Here is a 10,949-nt window from a genome sequence, read left to right on the forward strand (position 1 = left end):
AAGAAAGAAAGAAGAAAGAAAGAAAGAAATATCTTACCAGCACTTTTGGAAGCCAAGGCAGAAAGATTGCTTGAACTCAGAAGTTAGAGACAAGCCTGGACAACATGGTGAAACTCTGTCTCTACAAAAAATAGAAAAATTAGTTGGGGATGGTGGTGCATGCCTGTAGTTCCAGCTATTTGTGAGAAATGAGGCATGAGGAACCCTTGAGCAGAGGCAGTCAAGACTGCAGTAAGCTGTGTTTGCACCACTGCACTCTAGTCTGGGCCACAGACTAAGACCCTGTCTCAATAAATAAATAAATAAATAGTACTGGAGACTGGGTAACTTATAAGGAAAAGTACTGGAGACTGGGTAACTTATAAGAAAATACATTTAATTGGCTCATGTTTCTGCAGGGTATATAGGAAGCATGGTGCCAGTGTCCGCTTCTGGGGAGGCCTCAGGAAGCTTTTACTCATGGCAGAAGACGAAGTAAGAGCAGGCATTTCACATGGCAAAAGCAGAAGCAAGATGGGAGATAGGTGTCACACGTTTAAATGACCAGATCTTGTGAGAACTCACTCACTACAGTGAGGGCACACCAAGCCACGAGGGATCTGCCCCCATGACCCAAACACCTCCTACCAGGCCCACCTCCAACACTGGGTGTTCCCCTCAACATTTGGAGAGGACATCCAAACTAAATCACCTCCCACTTGATTTCTGAATGTGTTTCTGCTCACCCACTGCAGCCCAACTGCCAGACCCAGGGCCTGTGACTAGTGATGCTGGCATATCCTGTGTGGGTGGCCAAAGTTCCATGGACATGTACATGCATGGTGGGCATACTTCTATGCAATGGAGCTAATATGGCAGCTTTGTTTGTCCCTTAGCTCTAGATCCACCAGGTTCTAGTTCTCTTTCCCTTTCTTAACCAGCTGTGTTGAAGGCTTCTTGTTTCTGGTTTATACAAAGACAAAAAAGTGTAAGTTGTGTGTAAGAGACCATTGGCCAGTTTGGGTTGAATGTAGAGGGGATGAAGTAAACTGTGGAGATAACTCTGGAATGATCTGTTGGTACTGTTTAGCAGGAAAGGGTAATGATATGATTGGAGCTATAATTTAGCACTGATTGATGTATAATGGGTAGTGCAGTCAATGTTACACATTACACTAATGTGTAAAAAAAAAAAAAAGCAAACATTCTTTATTTTCTGGAACTGATTGAATTTTGCTCTCAAATCTTTAAATGGTAGAAAGGGGAGGGGGCATTTAAACTTGCCAGTTCAAGGCTATGTTAGTCTCAAAAACATCTCCTTCAGATGATCTAAAATAGAATGATCGTATTCTATTTTAGAAAAATATTCAGCTAAATTCATACTTTAAACTTCCTCTTTGGGCTATTCATTCTTTTCTCCAAAATAGTGTGTAGATATAGGAACTCTGTCTTCATGGCCATGACGTGTGGTAGTTTCACCTGTTAGTCCTTATGCTGACTTCTAGGTCTTCACTGGGCTTGTTTGAGATGTCTCTTTCTGGCTGACCTGTTGAAATTTGCAACTGGTTAAACTGTTGGTCTACTCTCTTGAAATGTTTAAAGCCTCATGATTCTCTTCTTAAAATTTATCTCGCCCTGTAATTCCACTGACTTGGCCCCATACTGAGTTTCCCTTGCATTATAGTTTCTGAGCACCTTAGCCACATCTATTATCCTGCGCCTGATTTGGATAGAATAGATATCTATAGTGATTGGCAGAACGCTAACATGGGGTCTGATCCAATGGATTATGGTCTATTTTGAAAGGGAGAGCCAAGAGGATACCATGGATCTTTCCATCCTTACCAATGCAACTTGCAAATTGGAAGCAGTAATATGGTCCTCAAGGAACTGCAGATACTATACCAAGCAAATACAAAATATTGGAATGTTGTTTCCTATTACTTTCTCATTTAATTTCCCAATTCAGAACTTGCCGAATATGAATGGATCATGGAGAATAACAATAAATGTTCTTAAACATAGTAATGTGGTGACCCTAAATACTACTGCTCTTCCAGAATTAGTCTCCTTCTACAGGTAAACAGTGCTCTAAAACATATCTGCTATGTAGTTATTGATATGATGTTTCTTTTCTTTATTCTACCCAATAGCACTCACTTGCTTCAGCTGGCCTGGTGAGAAAGATCCCTTTACTATCCTGTCTCTAGGATACATTCGCTTGCAACTTCTGTGCCACATTTTAGTTTTCAGGGATGTTGTAGGCCTCATGTTACCATAGGGCCCCATCCTGCTGTGCTATATTGATGACTTCTTCATGATAGGACTGAAAAGCAGGATGTGGCTGGTATTCTATATATATACTGGTAAAGCATATATATGACAGGGTAGGAGGTAAACTCTAGAAAACATACTAGAACCTAATGCCTCTAGCATCCCAGTTATCTAGGAGATATCCTGGGATTTGCCTTCCAAAATGTAGAAAACGAAATATAAATTGCTACATCTGTTACTAAAAGTGAGGAAAATGTTTGTGGTATGGGTGTGTGCTTCTTTGACCCAGCCTGGTGTTCTATACATACAAACTTGGTGGTGACAGCAGTAGCAAACAACTCTGAGTGTCCCTCTATTCCTGCCAATTTGTTTCTACACGCTGGAAAGATCAGCTAGCTTCTTGGTGAAAAGCTACCCATGGAAAGCCAACCTTGGTGAAACATTCCATCATGGAGAAGCTGTCAGTTTTTTTCTTTTTGAGACAGAGTCTTGCTCTGTGTCCCAGGCTGGAGTGCAATGGTGCAATCTCAGCTCACGGCAACCTCTGCCTCCTGAGTTCAAGTGATTCTCCTGCCTCAGCCTCCCGAGTACCTGGGATTACAGGTGCCTACCACCATGCCTGGCTAATTTTTGTATTTTTTAGTAGAGATGGGGTTTTATCATGCTGGTCAGACTGGTCTCGAACTCCTGACCTCTGGTGATCCATCCACCTTAGCCTCCCAAAGTGCTGGGATTACAGACGTGAACCACCGCACCTGGCCGCGGCTCTCAATTTATCCTTACTATAGTAGGTAATGATTCTGGATTTGTATTTGTCTTTTAGATTTCTGCCATAGATCTACAAAATGCTTGTATTCCCACAAAGCATTGCTTTTGGTCCAGGAACTCGCTGTATAGAAAAAGACATAAAACTGATGTCTATAAGTTTCACTAGTCTTATGTACCCATCTCTTAGAAGTACCTGGCCTTATTATCTTTCAGAGTTAGTGTTTGTCCTCCCAGATGCAGCATGTGCTATGAATCAGTGAATGGTGCTATTCTTCTAGAACCAGAGGACACAGGCAGGTGTACAAGGGATGTAAAATTGAAGTTGTTCCTTACATGAAGCTCTTACAAGAGTCTTTCATCTAATCTCTGCAAGTCTGGGCTCAGCTGATGTAGAGAGTTCAGATCCCAAGAAGGATGTGCATCTGCCAGGAGGCACAATAATGTTTCCACTGAATTGAAAACTGAGCCTCTTACCTGCCTATCTGCGCTCTTTGTACTGCTAGGTGAACTGGCAAAAAAAGGGACTGGTTGAGGCAAAAGACTTTCACTTTCATTTGAAAATATGGTTTGGTTCTAAAGTAGAAGCTAGTAGGAATGTTGAGAAATAAATGGATGGAACACAAAGGATCCCTTGGAAATCTTGTAAAACTACCATCCCCAGATAAAAGAGAAAAACCAGCAACTCTATGTGGCTAGGACAAGCAGAGGTCTCAAGTTCTTCAGGAATAGAAGTTTGGGTGAAGTCTCTCAACTGGGTAGAGCACTGGCATGAAAAGACTGGGTGACATAAGCAGGTAATAAATTGCAGCTGTGGCCCAGCTCACTTGTCTGGGAACCTCTTTTCTATTTCTTTTATTGACTCATACTTTAACTATTATCACTATTTTTTTTTCTTTTCCCTTTTCCCACTATGTTTTGAGGTTGATTTTACAACTTAGTCTATAGGTCTTGAAGACCAAAATAGACAACTAGTAACAATTAGAGGAGGAATGGACAGAACTTGGAAATCCTGGATTTCATGCTGAATACAGGGACAGACACAAGCTGTATTTTTCCTTCATCTGAGAAAGGGGATTGTGTCAGTACATTTTCACACTACTGTAAAGAAATACCTGGGTCTGAGTAATTTATAAAGGAAAGAGGTTTAATTGACTTACACTTCCACATGGCTGGGGAGGCCTCAGGAAACTTACAATCGTGGTAGAAGGCAGGGGAGAAGCAAAGACCTTTTTCACATGGTGGTAGGAGAGAGAAGATTGAAGGAGGAGCTTCCAAACACAAAACCATCATGTCTCATGAGAACTCACTATCATGAGAACCCCATGGGGGAAACTGCCCCCATGATCCAATCATCTCCCTCCCTCAACACATGGGGATTACAATTCAAGATGAGATTTGGGTGGGGACAAAGAGCCAAGCAACGTCAGGGATACTGCATTTTTGTACAGGGGTGGATTAGCATTAAGTTAGGTAGGAGTGTTTATTATTTATTTATTTTTGAATAACCGAATTGGGAATGAAAGCATAAGAATATTGGGCAGTCGAAGGTAAGAAACTAAGCTGGTCATATGTTATGTTTTTGGCTGTCTAGCCATGCAGCACCCTTCTCATTTGGTGGAGGTTTTGCATTGGATTAATCTTGGTAATGGTAGTACCGTGTTTCTCATTAAAGGGGCAGAGGGACAGATATTCCTTCCTGTCCCATTAAGGCTGGTATGTAATGTTGTCACCTGGCTCAATCAATCAGAAGCTTGCATCTGGATATGTACTACTGAATGAGTGTGGAAAAGATGAGGTGATGGCTAGGATTCCTTTTCAGTAGGGTGTTCCATAGTGTAGTTATTTTTAAAATATGGACCAATGGAAGTAGTCTAGAAACCTGTTTAATAACTCATATAAGATTATACTATAGTTGTTACATATTAGGAATATGTTTGGTTACCTTTTTCTTTAAAAACAATTATGATACCCTAATTTTCAGTATGTTGTTCCCAAAATGATTATAGAATATTACTGATGTGTTGCTATGTTTTTCCATCATTTATACCTAGCCCCTAATCTGACACACTGTAAGTGCCTAATAAATGTTTGCATAAATGAATTTCAGGAGAAAGGAAATATGGTACATCAATTAAGAAACCTATTCTGTTGCACTATTTGATAAAATTTCTAGTAATATAAAATATTGGCTATTTTATTTCAGCTTTACACTTTATTATTAGTGTTATTACCTTTATATTGCCCTTTGCTTATTTCTATAGTACCCCTTCCTTGTTACTAATATTTTATTTTTCTGATCTGCCTGATAGTTCCAACAAAAGCAATCGTTTTTCTCAAGTTTCAAGATTAAACTGATGAAATTTGTTGTTGGAAATCTTTGAAACATGGATGATCCTGAGATAGTACATTTTGACAAAACCATCACTGACTTGGAATCATCACTGATGTGTCATTCTTGGCTGGTATCATCAAGGGCTTTGAGGTTCACAGTTCTTTGTCTTCAAAATTCCATGGAATAGAATTACAAAATTATTGTAATGTAAAGAGCCAGAGCTGTGATCCAGTTGAATGTCCCCATCACCTCTCTGGAGACCTGCTTTCTTAGAAATGTAGAAGTATCCTATAGACAACCACAGTATATCAATCAGAGAAAGCAAAAGGAAAAAGAAGCAAGAGTTGCAGAAGCTTTATAAATCCCACTCATTGATGAAGTTTAAATATTTTCCTTTTGGAAAAAAATGCTAAGATGCTAATTGTAGAAGTTGCTTTTCATGGCAGATAAAACCTAGTTGGCCTCTTCTCGGACTATAGAATACTATTAGCATAGAACCTTGCCATGATAAATATTTAGAATGTGCTTTCCAATCTTAAGGTTAGTCAATATATGTGGAAATAGATACATGACTTGACTAGGAAGCTTACAGGTTTTTTTTCCTTCTTTTTGAATTATGCTTTATTTTAAAGGGGATTTTGCAGACTTTTCTCATAAAGAAGAATTGCTGGTAATTTTAGTGCTAATATCTGGCTGAAAAAAACAGCACATTTTTCTCTCATTCTCACCTCTATCTAGCACACATTTTACAGAGGTACCAGAGGTTTGAAGAGACTGGTAAAAAGCCAGTAAACTTCATGACACGAGTACACTTTTCCCAACAAAAGCAGCAACTGTCATGAAGCTAAAGCAATTTAATTCCAATCATGGAATTTGTTATTGAGCTGCTCCCTGATAACAGGTGGCGATATTTGTAACAGGATTGACAGGAAAGGGGCCAGTAGAAACCAATTCTGGTTCCTTCTGACCATCTGCAGTTACCTAGCAGATTCCTATTAAATTACTGCAGCTTATCTGCAAAATTAAGCTTTCTTTTTAAAAGCACGAAGAAGAAAGAACCAGTTAGAAAGAAAATGAAGGCTCATGCAAGATCAGCCTTCAAATCTGAGAGGCACAGAGAGGCCATTGAAGGATTAAAGATGACCTTCTCTGAGGACACGTTCCTCTTCTCCTACACTCTGTCACACTGCCCCTGCAGAGGCAGAAGCAAGTAACAAGGTCTGGGTAATGTGAGTGCTGGGATGTGGGGTCTACTGGCCCAATGCTTTCATGGAAGCATGCATAAAACCCCACTTGCTGACACTCGAGTCTCTGGGCTGAGTTGAGGGCCAGCACTTGGACTTACTTTCTTTTAATTCTAGCTTTGTCCCTCTAGCTAGATGCATAGGTGAGCCGCTGAATTTATACATCAGTTTCTAAGGGGACTTGTCGTGAGGATCAGGTATAAAGTACCTAGCACAGTGCCTGGAATCAGCAAAGTTTTGATAAATGATGATGATGATGATGAAGAGGAGGAAGAGGAGGAGTAAAAGAAGTAAGTATTGGCTAGGGTTAGCTTTTCCCTAAACTTTGAATGAACCTAAGTCACAACGCAGATGAAGGTATTTTCCTCATGGCATTGTATTAGACATTACAATACACGTTCTAGTTTTTGTAAGATTTTGTGTACATGTATGCACAATACACACACTCATAATTTCTATCATTTCTAGCCTCATACCAAAGTTCTTAAAAGCAAAGAATGGCTGTCTTCAAAAAAAATTGAGGTAGTATAAAACATATTTGGATAATATCATTATAATTTAAAATTACATTTTTTTCATTTTTTAAGGAATGAGAGAGAGCATGCCATATTTTAGAGTAATTCAAACATCCAAAAAGAACAGAAACACATATAACATAATTAGCACATGATCTTGGACTTTGACTATTTTCTGCATCAATATATAAAATCAATAAATATTTTTGCAGGTGAAATGTTACAAAATGTTACAAAATGCATAAGTCAAGATGATTTCTAGCAACATCTTTTTCTGAGATGTCTTCAAATGAAGATGCTAGCTCCATCCTGTGGGTGGAGAAATTGAGGCTCAAAAGAGTGCTGAACAAACTTACTTGGGAACTCTCCAGGAAAAAGAAAATACACCTGTATGATCATATTGCAAATTCAACTGAATTTGACTCTAGTCATACTGTTGCTCACAGCCCCATTAGCACCTACCAAATGGCATCACAAAGAATTCTTTTCTTTTCCATTGGACTGCAAGCTTTTTGCAAATGGTCTATCAGTGCAGGAGGAGAGAGAGGGGATGGATGACAAAACTAGCTATTTTATTGTTATGTTTCTTATACTGTCTCCAGGTTGGCAAATAGTCAGTGCTCAGTGGATGCTTGATGAGTAATTGAATAGATAATTGAATGGAAGATTCCTTGTCAGAGACTTGAAAATATCTGGTTCTTGAAATGCAAAGCAACATGTTTGCTTTTTTATTTCTTTCCTCAATTATATAATGTGGTCTATGGTTGGCTCAGGTAAGGGTGGTAGCAGCCCACATTGTGTCTGGACTGGGTCATCTTACAATCAAATTGTTCGTACATGAGGTCTGAAGCAGGCAGCGAACGCTATTTGAGAATAAATACCAACACTCCTGAATGCCAAGAGGCACAATTGTTGGGGGAGGCTTTGAGAATTTAATAATAAAATTCAAATTTTCCATCAAATTTATTGACTCCTTAAAACTCAAGAAAATAACAATTTTCAAAAAGCTTTTCTTTGCAAATTATATACTGACAGTTGAGCACATAGCAATAAAATTGATCATTAAGATTACTGGGAGAATAAAATTCGCATGTAGGGTTATTACTTTAGAACTTTTTAAATGAGTAATGTACTCACAGAGATAAGCTTTATTGCAGAAAAGTGATTAACAAGTTTATCGTCTGTAGAGCACATGTTGTTCCTGCATGCTGAGGCTACTGGAAAATAAGATGGAAAAGACATTTGAAGCATGTTCTTTATCGCATTCCTTGATTACATCTTGTTTGCCTCAAATCCTTGTACATGGATAAGATCATATCTGGAAATCTGGAAATTTCCCCTTCTGTGTCTTGAGATACACTATGTTCTTATAGTGCATATAGTTCTTAGACCATAACTTATGGTCTAAGTTATGATTTGGGGAATTGTATAAATTATTTTGAATAAGTTTTTATCTTCTTTGGTCTCTTGGTAAAGTGATATCAGTTGTAAATCATTGCAGACTAGATTTCAGGACTACAGAAAAATAAATAAAGCTCAAATATAGAATGTGGATAATCTCAAGTGTCACATTCTTTCAAGTCAGGCATTTTTGTAGAGGGTTTCTCAGCGAAAGTAAAATTTTAAAGACATTTCTGTGTTTCTGAATCCCCTTTATCAAAGAATACAAAATTTGTACTACTTCCAAAAGTGGAAGAACAAAATATCTATCTATGCTTCAGGGAAGAAACTTTTTGAGTAGAAAGGCCGACTGTTCCCTCTCAGAGCAGAGTATTAGAAATACGGTTGGTCCCCCTTGCCCTTGAGAGTAGTACTTGCTTCCTTTGTGAAATTTTTTTATACCATCAGATTTGCCAAATGGTATTTATTATTTGTCTCCTGGTGGCATAGCCATCTGGGAAGAGGAGATAAGAAGAGTCACAGAACAGAACCATGAGCCAAATTAATTCTATTAGTGCTCACTTTATGTAAGGTGACACCAAGCTAGGGGTAGGGGAAAGAACACTATCCTTAAGATTATCAAAAAGTCAAGAAACAACAGAGGCTGGTGAAGTTGTGGAGAAATAGGAACACTTTTACATTGTTGGTGGGAGTGTAAATTAGTTCAATTATTGTGGAATACAGTATAGTAATTCCTCAAAGACCTAGAGGCAGAAATACCATTCGACCCAGCAATCCCATTACTGGGTATATGCCCACAGGAATATAAATTGTTTTATTATAAAGATGCATGCATGTGTATGTTCATTGTAGCACATTCACAATAGCAAAGACATGGAATCAACCCAAATGCCCATCAATGATAGACTGGATAAAGAAAATGTGCTGCATATACACCATGGAATACTATACAGCCACAAAAAAGAACAAGAGCATGTCCTTTGCAGGAACATAAATGGAGCTAGAAGCTGTTATCTTCAACAAACTAACGCAGGAACACAAACACCATATTTCTCACTTATAAATGGGAACTGAATGATGAGAACACATGGACACAGGGAAAGGAACAACACACACTGGGGCCTGTTGTGGGGGCGGGTTGGGGTAGGAGGGCATCAGGAAGAATAGCTAATGGATGCTGGGCCTAATACCTAGGTGGTGATAGGATGACCTGCGCAGCAAACCACCATGACACATGTTTACCTATGTAACAAACCTGCACAGATACCCCTGTACTTAAAAGTTGAAGGAAAAATTAAGGTAACAGAGTTCTTCCCTAGTTTTGCCACTGGAAACTTGGGCAAGTCACTTAGACACTCTCAGATTTAGTTTTTCCATCTGCCCTTTCTACCCATTGGATTATGAACACTAAATGAGATAACCAATATACAATTGTTTTGTGAAATGCAAAAGATTGTGTATGTGTAAAGTAATATTCTCCTCTCTAAGATATAGTGAATCTTATTTTGGACATATGTTGAAAGATTGCATAGGAATTTTTGCCAATCCAAAAACATTCAAAGTTTCCCCTTTTTGATACATCTACCTTACTTAAACAAGATCTTCTGGTGATCTGGTTAGGATATTTTCAAAGAAGAACAAGAATGTTTTCATTTCTCTTAGGCTTTCACAATGAGAAACGTGTCCCTAGGGCTTTGTCACAACCCTACAGAATTGGAAAAAGGGGCCAAAAGACCTGGGTCTCCATCCAAATCTATCATTAACCGTATGGCTTTCGGTGGGTCCTGGCACCCATCTGAACCTATTTTCCAAACAATAAAAAAAAGAAAATAGTGCTACCCAGTTTGCTTATCTCACAGAATTATTGTGGAAAGCAAATGAGAAAACGCACATGAACCACTTAAGCTTAATAAAACCCTGATCAAACACAATACGTTATTTCTTTGACATGACCAATAATAGTTGGATTATAGCTTTTCATTTTTGGGGTATTTTTCTTAAACGTACAGTTAAGTGGAGCTATTATACCAATGTTTGCACATAAAGGCCAGCAGGAAATGGCACTGAATTATGTAATATCTTTAGTGCAGCATCTACTCAGATGTAATTTGAATGCATTATCTCAAAGTATTAGAGGATGGACCATTAGCTGCTTGGTTATTATTGCTAAAAATAGTTTCCTCTGTATAGAAAATGATCTGTTAGGGTTGAAGTTCAGTATCATAAACAATCAGTTTCAAACTTTAAAAGAGTTTGGTTTAGGTGACTTAGCTGTTTTGTACAACCTAAGATGAAACGGAAAAGGATCAACTCCTCAGAAAATACAGGCAGTTAATCCAAATAATTTCTCACTGTATTCCACCTATTAAAGCTCACAGCATCCCTTTAGTTTCCTCAATAACTGATTCAAATCACCATTCAAAAGGCTCTTTGGGC

The sequence above is a fragment of the Cebus imitator genome, unplaced genomic scaffold, assembly GCF_001604975.1.
Source record: "Cebus imitator isolate Cc_AM_T3 unplaced genomic scaffold, Cebus_imitator-1.0 Scaffold506, whole genome shotgun sequence".
Classification (NCBI taxonomy): domain Eukaryota; kingdom Metazoa; phylum Chordata; class Mammalia; order Primates; family Cebidae; genus Cebus; species Cebus imitator.